We start from the raw sequence: 19,743 nt of genomic DNA, 5'->3' as shown, positions 1-19,743 counted from the left end.
CCACTACCGCAAGTACATTAGATAGATTGTGAGCCCACTAGGACAGACAAGGAAAAATGCTTGAATACCTGAATAAATTCATGTAAACCATTCTGAGCTCCCCTGGGAGAATGGTATAGACAATTGAATAAATCAATAAAGCTATAACTGAAATAAAGATGCAAATTAAATCCAAAATCCGTTCCCCTTCCTTCTAAAAGAAGTTTCATTCTGATGCAAATATAAACTAAGGGGGAAGTCAAGGCCTCTAGCATGCAGTTAAAATCTCAGCCCAGGTGGCCTTTGTGGCCTCTAAACCTGATCACTAACTTGTGACAAGGATATGATGAAATAAACTGTGTACATTAAGTTATGCTTGGGAAACAGAGCATACTGGCTTCTTAGCAACTTAGGTCACAAGCAGATGTGTGTGTGCACTCACCCAATAAAACACTGAATGTAAGAACTAGGTTTCAGCATGCCAGATACATTACTGAGACAGAAAAACAACAACAATAAAAAATAAATTAATAAAATCTAACTACACAGGTTTCCATACAAATAAGAAACATCTTTCATATACCAGTTGGAATCTTTTACCCCTCTCACATAAACCATCAAGGAAATCTTCAGATTGAAAACCAAACCCTGGGAAAAAATGATTCAAAATTACTTCATATGCTAAATCCTAAAGCAAGTAATAAATACCCACTAAATCCTGCTACTAATATGCAAGTAATGAATACAGCAGAGAAACCACTTAGGTAACAGCAGAATCCGCACACATTCTCCTTTCCCAGAAAAAGGCAAAGCAGGAAGATCAGGGCAAGACTACAGAAATAGAGAAAATGTCATCAGAAAAAGACCATATGGACTATCCAGTCTGCCCACTCATGCTGTAAACTAATCTTTCCTTGTTCTTAGATCCTATATGCTTCGTTCTTGGAAAGCTGTGTTGGTAGTCCTAGAGAAATACAACTGAGAAATACAAGCTCTAAGAGCACTGAAAAGGTCAGCCATGACCTCTGGATTGTGAAATTTACCCTTTACTTTTAAATAGCAGTAGCTTCTTCAGTAGGTGTAGAAAGAAGGGAAGATTAGGTGCTTACCTCGATAAATCTTCTTTCTGGAAGGACATACGAGTCCTGACATTAGGTGATATTCCCATACTCACAAGTTGAGTGACCAAAAAATGCTTCCACACACTTTGGAAATTAAAAACCATAAAAAAATATTTTGACCCTCCATCTTTTAGACCACTGGTTCAGTCACTGATCCTATCCACCTTAGACTACTGCAATATCATCTATGTGGGTACTCCCAAAAAAACTTTGAGAAAATTAAGGATAGTGCAAAACACGGCCGTCCGACTAATATTCGGACTAAAGAAAAGTGACCACATTAGACCCTACTATAAACTGCTGCACTGGTTGCCAATTTACCTATTACCTCACTTCGAACTTTTCACCCCCACAAGGACAACCAGAAATCGCAACCTCTTTGCCTACCCGAAGATCATAGGTTGCAAATACAGAACCTTTCTGGATAGAACTTTTAAGTTTCAAGCTGCCAGACAGCAAACCTGGCTAGGCAACTTCACCGACAAAACCAGGCAGACCTATGGCGCCTTTCGGAAAGAAATCAAGACCGCTCTATTCAATAGATTTATTTCCCAGCCAGACAACGCCCCCCCATCCTAAAACCTCTCTCTTTTCATTGATACTACACTCTTCACAAATGTATTCTGTTCTTCTCTTGACTATTCAGTGTCTTCCTCACCATCTCTATTCTATAATTCGCTGACCATCCAGCCCCTTTGATGTAAAATGCTTAAGACTATATTGTAACCTATTTGTAACCTGTAAACACTGATTACTCAGTGACTTCCTACCTGTTCTCACCTTGTAATTCGCTGATTGTACAGCTCTCTTTCATTGTAAACCACCTAGAAGTCGCAAGATTATGGCGGTATAGAAAAAATAAAGTTATTATTATTATTATTGGAGAACAATGAAATTTACATTCTTCAGCTCCACCTCCAGTGCTGTAGACCTCCTTCAGCATGTACCAAAGCAATCAAACAGCACTAAAACAGAGATATAAGGAGGGGAGGGGACAGGGAATCTCCCCACTAAAACATTTCTCTTCTGCTCTGTAAGACATAATTAAGAAGATTAAACACACCATAGGTGGAACTAACAGTAACAACCCATCAAAATGCAGACAGCATTAAACTTACAGAACTCGTGGAGTCTCACTTACCACATTAAGCTCTCCCCCCCCCCCCTTTTTTTTTTGCATATCTCTGACAGGAGAAAATCTCCAGCTGTGGGCACATGTGTTTGTCCAAACAATAGGCAGGTGAATTCCAGACTGACAGGGTAAAGTGTCAGGAGTCAGGACTCATATGATCTTCTTCTAGAAAGATTATTGAGGTAAGCACCTAATCTTCCCTTCTGGTGCAAAGACATATAAGAACATAAGAACATAAGAAGCGCCATCTCCGGATCAGACCTTCGGTCCATCAAGTCCGGCGATCCGCACACGCGGAGGCCCTGCTAGGTATTCACCTGGCTTATTTTATAGCCAACCATATCTTTATATGCCTATCTCAAGGAGATATGCATCTAGTTTGCTTTTGAAACCTAGGACTGTCGATTCCGCAATAATCTCCCCTGGGAGAGTATTCCAGATGTCAACCACTCTCTGTGTGAAGCAGAACTTCCTGACATTAGTCCTGAACTTGCCCCCCCTTAGCTTCATTTCATGTCCTCTTGTCCGTGTCAAATTGGACATTGTAAATAATCTTCTCTGCTCTATTTTGTCAATTCCTTTCAGTATTTTGAAGGTCTCGATCATATACAGTGGTGTGCAAAAGTCTGGAACCTCTTGTAAATTCTGCATTTTTTCAACTTCCTGACCTTTCATTTTAATTTTCTGTTGACCCAATAGATTTGCCTGTGTACTACTACTACTATCAATTATTTCTATATTAAAAGGGTTACATTTAGCTAGTAGAATCAACTTTTTATTCCAGCTTGTCCTTAATTTTCTGAGTTTGTTAGTTAAAGTTGCCATGTTAATCATTTTTCTGCATAAACCAAGTAATGTACTTCACTGGACAAAAAAGTACATATAAGCATCATCTATCCTTCATAGTCATATAGGTGGCATTGAAAAAGTTTGTTTTGTGTGTCAATGATGGTTCAGTACTTGGTGGGTTAACCTCTGTTCTTGATCACTTGTCTGCACCTTGTTGTCATTGAGTGAACCAGTTTGATGAGGTGATCATGAGTGACAACGTGGTTTCAGGCTGCAAAAGAGTAATTCAATCAACTCCCATTTTGATGTTGGATGTGTCTTGATATCTGCCAGACCACCTTGTACCACAAATTCTTGCAAGGATTCAGATCCGGAGATTGGACAAGCCAGTCAATTGACCCGATGCTGTTCTGACACTTCCAGTTGATCACTTGTTTGGTGTGTTGTCAACAGGAACTGTACTTGGTCCCGTTGACCATTCCATCGATGATGTGCAGACGTTTAATGCCACTGGAAGACATGCAGCCCCAGATCATGACCTTCAAAGGTTGAAGTACTCAGGCTTGAACTCCTCTCTAAGAAACTTCATCACATGTAGGTCTAGTTACCAAACAGGCAGAAGGTGCTTTCATCACTGAAAACCATCTTTTCTCATATTTCACATGTCCAGCTTGAGTGCTTCCGCACCCACTCGATCTGGTTGTGCCTTCGGAACTTGATCATCAGTGGCTTGTTCCATGCTTTGCAGCCCCACATACAGGCACCGGCGATGAACTGTTGATGAGCTGACACTGACACGACACTCGTCTGAATACTCATGCAGTAGCCGAGGTGAGGTCAGCTTGCAATTTGTCAATGAAATGTGTCAAGGTCTTGATGTGATACTGATGCAAGTGGACGACATGGCTGAGGCTTGTCTACCACTGAACCTGTTGTTTCTTCATTTGTACAATCTTTACTATCACGTTGTGACTGCAGCCGACTTTGCTAGTGATCTGGTGGCACGAAAATCTTTCCTCACTCATCACTGACACACGAACACAGTCCTCCCAACGTCAGGTTCCAAGTCTTGTTCATGGCTGATGCAGAAAGTTTATGAAACCCAAAATGCCCATGCTTTTTATAGCTGCCCTGGTTACCTAGACTTCTGGACTGTGACTGGCTGATGACAGCAGACTCCTGATTTGTTAAAAATAATGTGTGTTGACTGGATAGTCTCAATCCAGTTTTGAAGCATGATCTATAAAAGTTATAGCAGATATGCTCCACTATCAACAAAATTGTAAAATTAGAAACAAGTGATCTTAAAAAGCTGATTCTAATAGCCAAATGTATCCTTTATAATAGGGTCAGCAAAGAAACTAAAAGTTCAGAAAGTTGAAAGAATGCAAAATTCACAAGTGGAACCAGCACTCATTAAGCCCTGCTTGGCTGAAACTAGGGCCAAACAGCCTGCACTCAAGCACCTAATAAATCAAAATGCCAGCTAGCTTCAAGGGGAGCAGACTGAGCTCAACAAGATCCAACAAAGGACGGCCAGACAGGAAACCCGAGGGTTGTCTTGTCAGCTGCAGACATCTGACCCAGAGTCTGCGTCTTCTCCCAAGCAGAGCTGCTCCGAGGTCTCCAGACCTCTCCAGCACTGAAAAGCCTGAAACTCAGATTTTAAAAAACCCTGAATAAAATAATGAATATCAGAGCAGATCAGAATCACACCTTTTCAATTCGCTTGCAGAAGGAAAAATGTGAAGGGGGCTCTACAGCACTGGAGAATAAGACAAAGCTGAATAATGTAAATTTCATCCTTCTGCTATCAACTCGCAAGTATGGGAATATCATCTATTGTCAGAACTCATATATCCTTTATACCAGAAATTCTGTCTTTCTTTAGAATGATTTATTTTAAATACCGTATTTTTTTTTTGCTCCATTATACGCACCTGACCATAAGACGCACCCTAAATTTAGAGGAGGAAAACAAGAAAAAAACCATTCTGAACCAAATTCTCCCTGCCAGGCTCTGCACCCAACCCCACACTCCTTGCACCCTGTCCCCACTCTGGTGGTCTAGTGGTAGGCCGGGACAGGGCAGGTGGGTAGGTAGGTAGGCCTCTTCCCCCCAGGCAGGCAGCAGGCAGGTCCCGGTCTCTCCCTCCTCACTCCCCAGGCAAGCGGCAAGCAGCAGGCAGGCCCTGGCCCTCTTCCTCCTCCTCTCCCCCACCCCGAGTACCTTTTTTTTTTTTTTTTCAAACTTCTGGCACCTCGCTCGCTGAGGGTTGCTGGCTGCCTGGTTCCCGCCACTTTCGCAGAGAACGGCAGCCACGGCTGCTTTCTCTTCTGTTCTGCCTGGGCCTGCGCCGCTTCTCGTCGCTATGCCACCAGAGAACAGAAGATACAGAAAAAACTGGATCTTTCATATTTTTAGTTAAATTTAACTTATGCAACTCTAATCTAGAATTATTAGAAGAATATCTTCTAGCAACAAATCCTGTTTGGTGCATATCAATAATATAAGGGAGAGCCTTAGCTAAGCATAAAGCCAATATCTTAGCCAAAAGTTTTCCATCCACATTTATTAATGAGATAGGCCTGTAATTTGAAACCAAAGTAGAATCTCTGTTTGGCTTTGGCAACACAATAGTTAATGATTCAACCATAGTACCTTTAATACATTAAACTAAACTAAACCTTGGGTTTGTATACCGCGCCATCTCCGCGAGCGTAGAGCTCGGCACGGTTTACAGAGTTAAGATAGAAAGGAACTACAATGAAGGGTTATAGGAGAGGAAGTAAGAAGATAGAGAGGGACAAGGGTACCAGAGAGTGGGAGGTGATTAGATTTTTGAAAAAAGTCAAGTTTTCAAGTGTTTGCGGAAGGATTGGAGGGAGCTTGAATTTCTGAGCGGGGATGTGAGGTTGTTCCAGAGTTCTGTGATTCTAAAGGGGAGGGATGTTCCAAGTTTTCCTACGCAGGATATTCCTTTTGTAGAGGGGAATGATAGTTTCAATTTTTGGGAGGGTCTGGTGGAGTTGGGGTTTGAGGAGTTCCAAAAGTAAGTTGCAACCGATATAAATTTAACAAATGAGGTAAAAGAGTAATTTGAAATGATTTATAGACTTCTACTGTGAAACCATCACCTGCTGTTTCTAATTCTTTTAGAGATATAGGCTCATCTAAACTCCTTTTTATATGATCAGGAACCTTCAGTCCAATAATTAAGTTTAAAAATTCTAATCCATCTTTTTCCCCGTCATCATAAGGCTCAGGAAGAATATAGGTCTTTATAAAATTTTAAAAATTGACTTAATATATTTCCAGTCTGATTATGTGTAATACCTTTATCATCTTTAATTGCAACAATATTGTTCTTTCTTTTCTTTGCTTTAAGATAATTAGTCAATAATCTTCCCACCTTATTTGAATTTCCATAATACATAGTTGTTTGGAGAACAAATCTTTCCTAATTTATTTTCAAGATAATTCATTATATTTACCTTTTGCTTTTAAAAGAACCTGTAAAGTGTTATGCTCCCATTTAGTGATCAATTTAGATTCTAATAATTTAATTTCCTTTTCCAATTCAGCATATTGCTTTTTAAATTGTTTTCTAATATAAGCAGAATATGAAATTATAGAACCTTTCATAGTAGCCATAAATTTTCCATGGAAACATCTTCAGTTGAATTAAAATGGAAAAATTCACTAATGTGTATTTTGAAATCTTCAAGGAATTTTGCATCCACAAGCAGTGTATTATCAAATCTCCAAACAGGTCTACTATACTCTTGTTGATCTAATTGTATCTCAATCCATACTCCCGCATGATCAGATACAATCATTGGATCTATGGAAGCTGTAATCACTTGTTACAAAAAAATTAAAAAAAAATTAAAAACAAAAAGGTAAAGAGAGACATCTCCCTGGATCTTGTTGTTTCGACACCTTGACTTCAAAGTTTGCATTTTTCATAATTTGATCATAGTAACATAGTAGATGACGGCAGATAAAGACCCGAATGGTCCATCCAGTCTGCCCAACCTGATTCAATTTAAATTTTTTTTTTTTTTTCTTCTTAGCTATTTCTGGGCGAGAATCCAAAGCTTTACCCGGTACTGTGCTTGGGTTCCAACTGCCGAAATCTCTGTTAAGACTTACTCCAGCCCATCTACACCCTCCCAGCCATTGAAGCCCTCCCCTGCCCATCCTCCTCCAAACAGCCATACATAGACACAGACCGTACAAGTCTGCCCAGTAACTGGCCTAGTTCAATCTTTAATATTATTTTCTGATTCTAAATCTTCTGTGTTCATCCCACGCTTCTTTGAACTCAGTCACAGTTTTACTCTCCACCACCTCTCTTGGGAGCGCATTCCAGGCATCCACCACCCTCTCCGTAAAGTAGAATTTCCTAACATTGCCCCTGAATCTACCACCCCTCAACCTCAAATTATGTCCTCTGGTTTTACCATTTTCCTTTCTCTGGAAAAGATTAGGCTTATGCTTCCACTGCAGAGCTACTGTAAAGTATCTGTCATCGTGTGACTAGATGGGTTAAAATAAAATTTTCATCTGAGCAGTGTTTCATATGTATGAAGGTTATAGTGTCCAAAATAAGAAATAGCCTACTCTACAAGAGAGGGGTCATAGCATGTAAACTGGAAGGAAAAGACCTACTCTCAGTTCTGGGAACTATCTTGAATCTGTGGGCTTTCAAAAATTGCACTGCTTAATTAATATTGGCTAGATACACCAAGAAACTCTAAAGATTTAATAATAACTGGGGATGGCTATCAGTTCATGGGAACTTATTGGCAGAAAGTCAAAAGTTCACCAGGGCATATCAGGCATAAAGCACCCTAGAGTGTATGCAAGGTTACCCATAAACATCATTTAAAGCCATCCACTAGCTTAAAAAGCCAATTAATGTGTTAAAATTCTAATAAATATAAATTCAGATGTGCAAAGATTGAAGATAATAATAATAATAAAGTGCTCAATGTGTCAAGTACAAAGTCACATCGCTCCTGAATTTCAAAAAGCACACAAAGTGCAAAATCACTAATTGATGAGCCTTGAGAAAGCAAAAAAAAAAAAAAATCACATTTGTCCAGTAAATTTAAATTGCCATCTACTAGGACTTATCTGAGAAGCCACCAACATCCATCTAGTAAGAGGGTCTGTTGTTCGGGAGTGAACATCAAGATTGCATTTTTATTAGATAAGACTTATTGACTGGTGATTTAAACCCAATCTGCCCTGCTACATACTACTCTGACCTTCCTGAAGCAACAACAGACCTGACTGGCTTCAATGAAACAAGGCTTTGAAGTGCTGATGTTGAAGATACTTGAAAAATCAGCTGAGGTGCACTAAGTGCTCTGTGCAGAAATCTTACAGCCTCTTTTACAAAGCCACGCTAGCGGCTGCTCTGCGCTAATGGCCCCGAAGCCCATAGAGATTAAAAGGGCTTCAGAGCTGTTGCCGTGCGACTTTGTAAAAGAGGCCGTTAATGATTTAAAAGCGACTGGGAGCTTTGGGAGAGAGCAGATTTATATAATACAGGCAGTCTTACAAAACTAACTTAAATTCTCCATCTTGCAGTCATCTTTTGCATCAGTAACCAAGATTAAAACAGACTTGTAATAAAGCTTTTAGTTATTTGGTCCCCTTTACTTTGGAATGCACTTCAATAGATTTATGATTAGAGAGTTCTTACAGAGTTTAAGGCTAGGGCAAAGACATTGCTTTCAAAAAGCTTTTAGCTTAAGAACGTTTTGCCATAATGGGACAGACCGAAGATCCATCAAGCCCAGTATCCTATTTCTAACAGTGGTCATCCCAGGTCCCAAGTATCTAGCCAGATCCCAAGTAGAAAAACAGATTTTATGCTGCTTATCCTAGGAATAAGCAGTGGATTTCCCCATGCCAGTTCAATAATGGCCTAGGAATTTATTTTAGGAAATTATACAAACCTTTTTTAAACTCTGCTAAGCTAACTGATTTTGCTACATTCTCCAGCAACGAATTCCAGAATTTAATTACATGTTGAGTGAAGAAATATTTTCTCCTGTTTAAATCTACTACTTAATAGTGCTGCCCGATTCAGAGAAAAAGTTTTCAATTCAGCCTATTGAATTGATTTTTCAATTTGACTTTCCTGCCCAATTGGGTGTTCTTTTAAAATGTCCTAGTGGGTTTATTTTGTAGCATCTTCACCAACCCCATTCCCTTTGTCCTCTCCTACCCACGCTGGCGCTGTAGTGTAAACAAAAAAGACATTTCCTCTCTCTGTTAGGTCACACTTGTTGTCTAACACCAGCTCTGACAGGTTACACATTTTAGATCTTGTCTAACACCAGCTCTGGCAGGATACACATTTCAGATCTTGTCTAACACTAGCTCTGGCAGGATACACATTTCAAATCTGACATGTTGTAATCACAAAATAATTTTATTTTCTATTTTTCTACCTTTTGTGGTCTGGTCACTATTCAAATCATGTTGGTCCCAGGCTCTGGTTTCTGTTTGTCTTCAGTTAAGTCACTGGCCAGGGTCTCCTTCCCATTTGACATTTTCTTCTTTCTCCCTGCTCACCTTCCATCTCTGTCCTCCCTTTCCCTTCCCTCCCCCGGAAGTCTGGCATCTTTCCTTTTTTTTTGTCTCCACGCCTGCAGTCAGCATTTCTCTAAAGACCACTCCCTCCCTCCTCCCAGCGTTCCTCTCCTCCATGGGACCTTCCTTTGCTCCTGCCCGTGCAAAGCTGCTAGCTAATTGGCTGCCGCCAGTAGCTCTGCCTGTGCCCTTTAGTATCCCTGGTGATCCAGTGGTGAATTGTGGCAGGAGTGACCTTCCTTCACTCCTGCCCATGCAGGAGAACTCACGGCAGCATGGGCAGGAGTGAAGGAATGTTGCTTCTGCCGCGATTCACCACTCGACCACCAGGGATACTAAAGGGCATACGCAGAGTTGCTAGCGGCAGCCAATTAGCTAGCGGCTCTGCACGAGCAAAGAAAGGTCAATCCTGCCGTGATTCACCACTGGAACACCAGTGAAACTAAAAGGTTCGCAGGGGAGGCGGGAGGGAGATAAAAATAATTAGAATCGGCCGGGACAGGCGGTGGAAGGGATCCCTTCTGTCCCAGACACCAATGGACCATCAGGTCTCACAGCAGGTCCGATGGAGGCCTGCAAGGCATCGGGAGTATGGGGGAAGAGGGTACACACACTGAAAGGGGAGGTTGGGAGTGAGTGAGGGGGCTGGATTCCGAGCAGCGAGGGAGGGGGTGCAAGGCAAAGGTACTGCACTTGAATATTACACTCTCTCCCCCTGATTTATATTTGAGTCAACCTTTTTTAGGGGAAAAAAGATTACCTCAGTTTATATTCGAGTATATACGGTATCTGTAGTTTTTGACGGAATGCGGAGTCAATCTTCTTGTACCTGTTCTACTCCACTCAGGATTTTGTGGACTTCAATCATGTCTCCCCTCGGCTGTCTCTTTTCCAAGCTGAAGAGCCCTAACCTTTTTAGTCTTTCCTCATACAAGAAGAGTTCCATCCCTTTATCACCTTGGTCACTCTTCTTTTAACCTTTTCTAATGAGCTTTGATGGAGACTCCAGTAGAAAGAGCCTAAGCACACTATCGGGCAGAGCTTTGGTTTCTGGCCCAGAAATATCTAAGAAAAAGGACCATTTAAATTAAATGATTAATTTAATGAGCATGTATGGTTGACTGGATGGACCATTTGGGTCTTTATTTGCCATCATTTACTATGTTACTATTTGTCAACTTCTCCAGTTCTGCCAAATGTTGTAATTTAAGGAGCCAGTTCTAAAGCGTGGGACCACAGAATTGTTTCCACTTGGTGGTGATTACACCCTTAGTTGCAGCCAGGCATACGCTTTAGGCACATCTGCCATCTATCACCTCTTTATTATGCAGGTCCAACAAATAGGCTTTAGGATCCAAAGGAAAGGGCGCTCCTAGACCCATATAAATCATTATTATAGACCAAAATGATTGATGTTTCCCAAAGGACCACCAAATGTAGTAAAAGGTTGCCTTTAAAGGTTGCCTTTTCTTGTAAACATCAAAAATCTTCTGTGCTGGGGGCGTGACTTGGCACACACACAAGATGGAGGGCTGATCGCGTCGCTCCTCTATCCCGGGCAACGGTTTGACAATTTGAGTACCTTAAGGCTTTCTTTCTTCGCCGAAATAGCAGTACTTGTTTTAAAACATGGCGTGTTCCCGGCAAGCGAAAATTGACGTGGCGTTCGCAGTTGCAGGGACAGTGAAACGTGACAAACATGATCAGGTGACGCCGTCTAAAGTGCCGCTTTCTGAGGAAGTAACGGAAGCTTTAGATAAAAGGGAGGTAATGGCAGAATTGTTGAACATACAGAAAATGCTTCAAGATAACGCATCTAAAATTACTGAAGTAAAAGAAGTCTTGAATATAAATAGACAGTTGGAAGTTGTTAACCAGAGAATGTCTTTATTGGAGAATAAAATGGAACTGAACACAACCTAATGTAAAGCTGACAGTCAAGCTATTAAAGAAATGCAGAGAAAGCTTGATGATAATGAAAACAGAGGAAAAAGGAAGAATGTGAAAATTATTGGCTTAGCTGAAGGTTTGGAAGGGGGGAATGTTATTCAATTTTTGGAAAACCTGCTACCTAAATTATTAGTTAAATTTGAAACAGCCCCTAGAAATAGAACACGCACACAGGATTCCACATAAACGGTCAGCAAGTCAAGTAAGACGAAGGCATTTAATTTTCAAACTCTTACGCTATCAGCAGGCAATGGAGATATTAAACTTGGCCAAAGTGGACAAAAACTTGAATTATAAGGGCTCCAAGTTATTATTCGTGCCTAATTTCGCAAAAAAATACAGCGAATACAAGAAAGCAGTTCCTCATGTTACGACCTCAACTGAGAGAAAAAGGACTTACTTATGGATTATACTATCCTGCAAAAATGAGAGTGACCAGTGGAAATAAATCCTTATTTTTTGAAGATCCGAAAAAGCTAAAAAGGTTTCTTGTCAAATAATGAACCAATGTCTATGTAAATGAATTGGACTTAGTAATCTGGACAGAGTGATGTCTTTTGGCTCCTGGACATGTGATTAAAACTGGAAAAGGAACTTGAAGAGACTACAAAGGAAAAAAAAAGTAAGAGAGTATGATTTTTGGATATAACATAAAACACAAAATAAAAATTCTGTTTCTCAGAGTTATGTCATAAAATACAAGGGTTAGATATTGAGGATAAAATGGAGCTAACAGAGAATTCAACCCTTCTGTTTAAAGAGGAGCTCAAAGAGGAAGAAGCATTCTAACTTTTTATTTTCTGTTAGTGGAAATATTCTGGCATTACAAAATAAAGTGGAAGATAAGCTTATCCAATATGCTTTGGACTTTGAGAAGATACCTTAACTAGTAGTAATAGAGGTGTAATAAGAAGATCCAAAATATCCATAAGACCAGAATTGAAGATATCTTAGTTAATATAAAAAGATTCCACATGGAATATATTAGCACCTTATACATCTAATTTATGGATGAGTCTTGACATCTGTCATCTCAATGGCATGACAATATTCTAATAGGAATTACTAGATTTGTTATATATGAGTGGGTTTTATTAGTTTGGAATGACATTGACATATTTGATTTTTATTAGCAAAACATTTAAGTTGATGTTGGGTAGAGATACATGGTCTCTTCATTCATTACATGAAAAGAAATTTAAATATATATTTATTTCTTGGCTATTGATATGAATTGTTTATCATACTGGATATAGCTATTAAAAATAGTTATGGGTATACATTAATTGCAAATATATTGTTAACAACAAAAGATGGGATACTAATTTTAGTTAAAGGTATAAAGATGACATTTATTAAATATTTAATTTACTTGTTTTTGATCTAAGGAGGGAATAGGAGAAAGATATGAACTCATAAGAAGTAATATATAAAATGTTAAATATTAATGACTAATTTAGATCTTGTAAAGGGAATTTTAATTGATATGATTTGATGTGAAGTTTCTTACGTTTGAATATTAAAAGGTTTTAAGATGATAATTGGGAATGGAGATAACAATTAATAAGGAAAAGTATGCTTTATGAACTTATATATTCATTTTATATTTTTTGTTATATAAGAATGATTTACTGGAAAGAGGGCTTTATGAAATATTTCCTAATTAATAATGATTGAGTAGGGATTTTAATGTTGTATGAGTAAATAATGAAAAAATATATAAATGTAATGAATTAAAGTATAAACTTATTAATTTATGGTATCAATAAGGAAAGGATGTGATTAAATTGCCTGGGGGAGGGGGTATTGCGATTATTACTCTTATGTGTGTTCCAAAACAGTCAATATATGTGGGAGGTGGGGATGGGAGATATAAGGGGGGGGTTTTAATGGGGGGGTTAATGGGGATTTGGGGGGAGCTGGTAAGGAAATATTTATCTTTAAAAATTTTTAAAGCTGGGTAGTGGTGTCTATTCATTGTAATTTAAATAAATCGAAATATTCATGTTGGATTATGTTATTGGGAATTTAAAATTTATAATGGTAATTAAAATGTTTTCATTAAATGTTAATGGTCTTAACCATCAAATAAAAAGGAAAAAAATTGTTGGCCTTTTTGAAACAACAGAATGCTGACATTTATTATATACAAGAGATGCACCTATCAATGATAGAATCAAAAAAGCTTGAGGGGGGTTGGGTGAAGCAATGTTTTTCTGCCTCTGCAATTGGGAAAAAAGCTAGGGTTGCCATACTAATAAACAAAAAATGTACAGCTAATTTCCAATTGAGTGATGCTGATCCATTGGGTAGATGGGTACACGTGAAAATGAGCATGGGAAATAATACCCTAGAATTGTTTAATGTGTATGCCCCAAATATGAATCAAGTTGAATTTTTTAAAAAGTTACAACAATTATTACTCCCACTGGCTGCTTCTAATTTAGTAGTGGCTGGAGATTTTAATGCTGTAATGGATCCATTATTGGATAAAAAACCAAGTAAAATTATGAAGACATTAGGATTAGATAATTTAATACAATCTTGTGATTTGAAAGATATATGGCGGATACTTCATTTTGATGATCGGGAATTTTCTTTTTGCTCACAAGTTCATATATCTTTTTCAAGAATAGATTATATTTTTGTCTCAAATCAAATAATACAACAAGTGATAAAAGCTTCAATAGATCCAATCATTTTATCAGATCATGGTGGTGTATGGATTGAATTTAATTTTGATAAGCAGGAATAACACAGATCTGTATGGAGATTTGATAGTACATTGATTGCGGATTCAAATTTCCTTGAAGAATTTAAATTAAAAATGATTGAATTTTTTCAAATTAATATTTCAGAAGAAATTACCTCAGAAACATTATGGGATGCATTTAAAGCTACAATGAGAGGTAATATTATTTCATATTTGGCATTTTTTAGAAAACAACTTAAAAAACAATTTTCTAATTCGGAAATAGAAATAAAACAGCTGGAATCTAAATTAATTGATAAATGGGAGCAAAATACTCTACAGGCTCTTTTAAAAGCAAAGGGTAAATATAATGAGATATCTGATAAGGAAAGATTTGTTTTTCCAACAAATTCTGTATTATGGAAACTCAAATCAGGCAGGAAGATTATTGGCAAAAATTAAAGCAAAGAAAAGAAGAAACCCAGTATCCCCTTAGCTTGTTGAATGGCTAATAACAAGGGTTCTAATACATTATCAAAAAGCAAAGGAGATAGTGGACAGCCTTGTATAACCCCCCTCTGCAAGTTAAAACGCTCTGATAAATTATTATTTATATACAATATTGCAGCAGGGGAGTTATACAATGTTTGAATCATTTGTATAAATCCTGAACCTATACCAAACCAATCTAATGCCTGATACATGAAGGTCCATTCCACACGATCAAAGGCTTTCTCTGCACCCAAAGATACAGAGAAAGCTGACACATTCATGGCCTTTGTTAAATTTAACATATGAAAAGCCAATCTGGTATTATTAAATAAATGTCTCTTAGCAACAAATCCAGTTTGGTGCATACCAATAATAAGGGAGAGCTTTGGCTAAACGTAAAGCCAATGTCTTAGCCAAAAGTTTTCCATCTACATTGATTAACGATATAGGCCTGTAGCTTGAAACCAAAGTGGGATCTTTATTTGGCTTTGGCAAAACTATAGTTAATGATTCTACCATAGTACCTGTAATGCAACCCTTAGTTAGTTGAGACTGATATAAATTTAGTAAATGAGGTAAAAGGGTAATTTTGGAATGATTTATAAAACTCAACTGTGAAACCATTACCACCTGGAGCGGATCCAACTCTAACAGATTTCAACGCTATTTCTAATTCTTTTAATGAAATAGGCTCTTCTAAACTTTTTTTTATATGTTCAGGAATTTTCGGCTCTTCAATAAGATTCAAAAATTATAATCCATCTTTTTATCTACTTCCATAAGGCTCAGAAGAATATAGGTCTTTATAAAAATTTAGAAATTGACTTAAAATACTTCCAATTTGAGTATGTGTATCACCTTTCTCATCCTTTATTGCAACAATTTTAGATTCTTTATACAGATCGGGAATATAAAGTTTCGGCATATGCAGATGATATACTGCTTCATTTGAGAAATCCAGAAATTACCATTCCATGCTTGCTTGAATTGATTTGAGAAATTTGGAAAATTTTCAGAATATAAGATTAATTGGAGTAAATCAGAAATTCTTCCACTTAATGCGCATTGCATAAAGGGTTTGTTTGAATCATTCTCTTTTATATGGAAGGAAGATGGATTAAAATATTTAGGAATTTGGATTAAAAACACGTTGGAGGGCACAATGAAAGAGAATGAAAAATTTTTATTAAAGGTTACAGAAATGTGTGAACTTTACATCTTTCTTGGTGGGGGAGAGATCAAACAATCAAAATGATGATGTTGCCTGTGGTTTGTTATCAAATGAGTATGATACCAGTTTTTTTTTCAAGGGTCTTTTTATAAAAAATTAAATCATATTCTTACAAAATTTATTTGGCTAGGTAAAATGTCTAGAATTACTTTAGTATCTTTACAAAGACCAATTACGGAGGGTGGGGTAAATTTTCCAAATTTTTATAGGTATCATCAAGCCTATATTTTACGCCAGGGTATGTATTGGGTCCTCCCAGAGCTCATGGAAGATATTCCAGATTGGCTATGGTTGGAATGGCGACTAATGTTCCCTTTACGATTATGTCATGTTCTCAGTATTAAGATGCCTAGAGTATATAAAGAGAACAGGATATTAATAGATACTGTATATGGAAAACATTACGCTTTGTTAGTAATTTAACACCTATACCAATTCATAAGTCAATAAATCAAACAATCTGATTAAAATCCAAGATTCGAATTTGTGGATTTAAAGTCGTTTGGAAGCACTGGATTATTGCAGATATACATAAGAACATAAGAAGTTGCCTCTGCTGAGTCAGACCAGAGGTCCATCGCGCCCAGCAGTCCGCACCCGCGGCGGCCCATCAGGCCCATGACCTGTACGGTGATCATCTGAACCCTTAAATCCCCTTGGTCTCTATCTAAACTCTCTCTATATCCCATCTCTACCTCTATCTGTATCCCTCAATACCCCTATCTTTCAGGAATTTATCTAATCCTTCTTTAAAACCCTGGAGTGTACTCTGTCCTATCACAGCCTCTGGCAGTGTGTTCCATGTGTCCACCACCCTCTGAGTGAAAAAGAACTTCCTAGCATTGGTTCTAAACCTGTCCCCTTTTAGCTTCTCCGAGTGCCCCCTTGTACTTGTGGGCCCCATTAGTCTGAAGAATCTATTTCTGTCTACCTTCTCGATACCTCTCATGATCTTGAAAGTCACTATCATGTCTCCTCTGAGTCTCCGCTTTTCCAGGGAGAAGAGCCCCAGCCTTTCTAACCTGTCTGCATATGAAAGGTTTTCCATGCCTTTTATCATTTTCGTCGCTCTTCTCTGGACCCTCTCAAGCATCGCCATGTCCTTCTTGAGGTACGGCGACCAATACTGGACACAGTACTCCAGGTGCGGGCGCACCATCGCTCGATACAGTGGCATGATGACTTCCTTTGTCCTGGTTGTGATACCCTTCTTAATAATACCCAACATTCTATTTGCTTTCTTTGAGGCCGCTGCACATTGTGCCGTTGATTTCATTGTTGTATCCACTAGCACACCCAAGTCCTTCTCAAGGTTGCTTTCCCCTAGCACTGATCCCCCCATTTTGTAACTGAACATCGGGTTCTTTTTTCCTATATGCATGACCTTGCATTTCTCTGTATTAAATCTCATTTGCCATTTGTTTGCCCACTCTTCCAGTTTGTTTAGGTCCCTTTGTAGGTCTTCGCATTTTAGGTATACGGATTTTAGGTGATGTCATTTCAAATGGAAAACTGCTTGATTTTTCACAATTGCAACATAAATATGGCCTTAATATATCACAAAGTTTTAGATGGTTGCAACTGAAGCAGGCTATTCAGCTATTCAGGAGGGGTTCCCTGCATGGAAAAATCTTAATAATCAGTATAGTTTGGAATTCTTGTGCTTTCAGGTGGACTTCCTGGGACACCAAGCCGCACAGTGGTATAAATTGATATCTGGATATATGAATAAAAAATCAGACAGGTCTTAGAGACATTTGGAGCATTGAGATTAAGCATCAAATTAATGCGTCTCAGTGGCCACAAATTTGGTCTTGGAGAATGAGATGTACGGTGTCCGAATCTATGAGACAAACTCCTTTTACATAGAGTATTTTGGACCCCAGTTCGATTACAAAAGTTAGATTCCTCTAAGTCTAATAGATTCTGGCACTGCAATCTTGAAGTAGGGACTCTAGATCATCTATTATTCTATTGTCTCTTTATTATGGCATTTTGGAAATCAATTTGGCCCCAAATTAATTGCCTACTGGAGAATCAAGTGGCATTATCCTATGATACGATTTTATTCGGTATGTCAATGAGAACAAAAAGCCAAATTTCATCAAGGAATAATAAACTTTTAATGATTATGACAGGAGTCACCAAACAACAGATCACAAGTAATTGGAAAAATTAGAATAGACTCAATTATAACTTCTGGTGGAATTCAGTATGTCACATTTACAAAATGGAGAGAACAATAGCTGTGCAAAAAGGGAATTTTAATAAATTTAAAGAGATATGGGGACCATTAACAAATTATTGCAATGACTAGACATCATTTTAAATTATAAATACAATATTAAGATAGAAGGGATGGGAGGGGGGAATTTAAATTTATTAAATGATTAGATCATTAGGAAAGTTTATTGATGTGATATATTTGATTGAATGTTAGGTTGAAAGTGAGGGAGGGATGGGATAAAATTTTTATCTATTAGTGTCATAAATTATAAAATTTCAAATGATGTATTTATTGATAAATGTTTAATATATATATTTGCTGTAAGATGAAAAATGAATAAAGAATTAAAAAAAAATCTTCTGTGCCTTTCTTTGGCACTATGAAGTATAAAGAGTATCTACCTGAGCCTGATTCATGCCATAGAACCAGTTCCTGAAGAAGGATGCCCAAAAGTTTTTGCACTGCTGCTCGGACTCTGGCCCCCTTCTCCGGCCGTGTGGCTGGGGAGTCGAGGAACTGATCTGGAGAGGGCCAAGAAAACTTTCAGCGGGCAAAAATGGAGAAAGCTGCTACTTTACTCAGAACTCAGATGATGTCAAAGAGCATCGGCCACATAATCCCTCCTTAAACATGTGGGGGCAGGCATCCCCAAGCTGCAAGGGACTATGCCACAATCTTGTATGACAGGCCCATGCCACAAAGGAGGCATCTGCTGCAGCTTTGATACCCAAAGCCCAGTGTTTCAAATTGTCTTTTAAGGACAATGTCTACCTTACAGTCCTGAGCGTTCTTCAGCATCACTCCACCCTCACTAGGAAGGGAGATGCGCTTGATCACTTGCGCTACTGCAGAATCCACCTTAGGCTGTGCAAACAGCTGCTAGAAATCTGGAGCCAAAAGAGAGCCTAGACATAACTTTGGCCACCTTCAGAGAGCTTTCAGGTGACTCCCACTGGTCAGTGACTAAGGAGGCAATGTCTAAATGAGCAGGAAAAAAGGTTGTCTGTACAGTAGTGCCACACATAACTGCACTGTGAGGTGGAGTGTTGCTGGGAATTGAACTTCAACATAGAGAGGGTGTCAGAAATTACACGGGAAACAAAAACTCATTTGAAAAGGTGACACATTGAGGGATCAACACTGCCACTCCTGCCTTCTGGTTACTGGACCCTGTCAGAGATAACAAATCATCCACAGATGCCGAAGAGCCATGTGACAATAAAAGCATAGAAAGGGACTGCCAATCATCCCAGTTCTGCTCCAGATGGTCACTGACATTAGGATCCGGCATGGTATGAGGTGGACACACCTGCTTGGGAGAAGGATCCCCTGAGGTGGGGCTGGTGCACCTGCAGGCAGAATAATGCTTCCCGGTCTTGTCAAGTAGGTTTTCCATAAAAGGCTGACAAAATCAAAAAAACCCTGCATTGGGGGACCAGAGGCTCCTTGTATGACACCAAACTGGAGAATAGGGGTTTCATATACCACCACGCGCTTGTGTTTCGCCCCTTTGCTGC

General features: G+C 38.7%; 1 protein-coding gene across 5 annotated transcripts in view; it reads right to left on the bottom strand.

The window, feature by feature from the left end:
* The window catches only part of BRD4 (bromodomain containing 4), a 180,788-nt gene that overhangs the window by 141,607 nt on the left and 19,438 nt on the right, over positions 1-19,743 (bottom strand). The window lies entirely within an intron of this gene.

This window comes from Geotrypetes seraphini, chromosome 16, assembly GCF_902459505.1.
Source record: "Geotrypetes seraphini chromosome 16, aGeoSer1.1, whole genome shotgun sequence".
NCBI lineage: Eukaryota > Metazoa > Chordata > Amphibia > Gymnophiona > Dermophiidae > Geotrypetes > Geotrypetes seraphini.
Note: the sequence above shows the minus strand (reverse complement) of the source record. Positions and strands in the feature narration are given on the sequence as shown.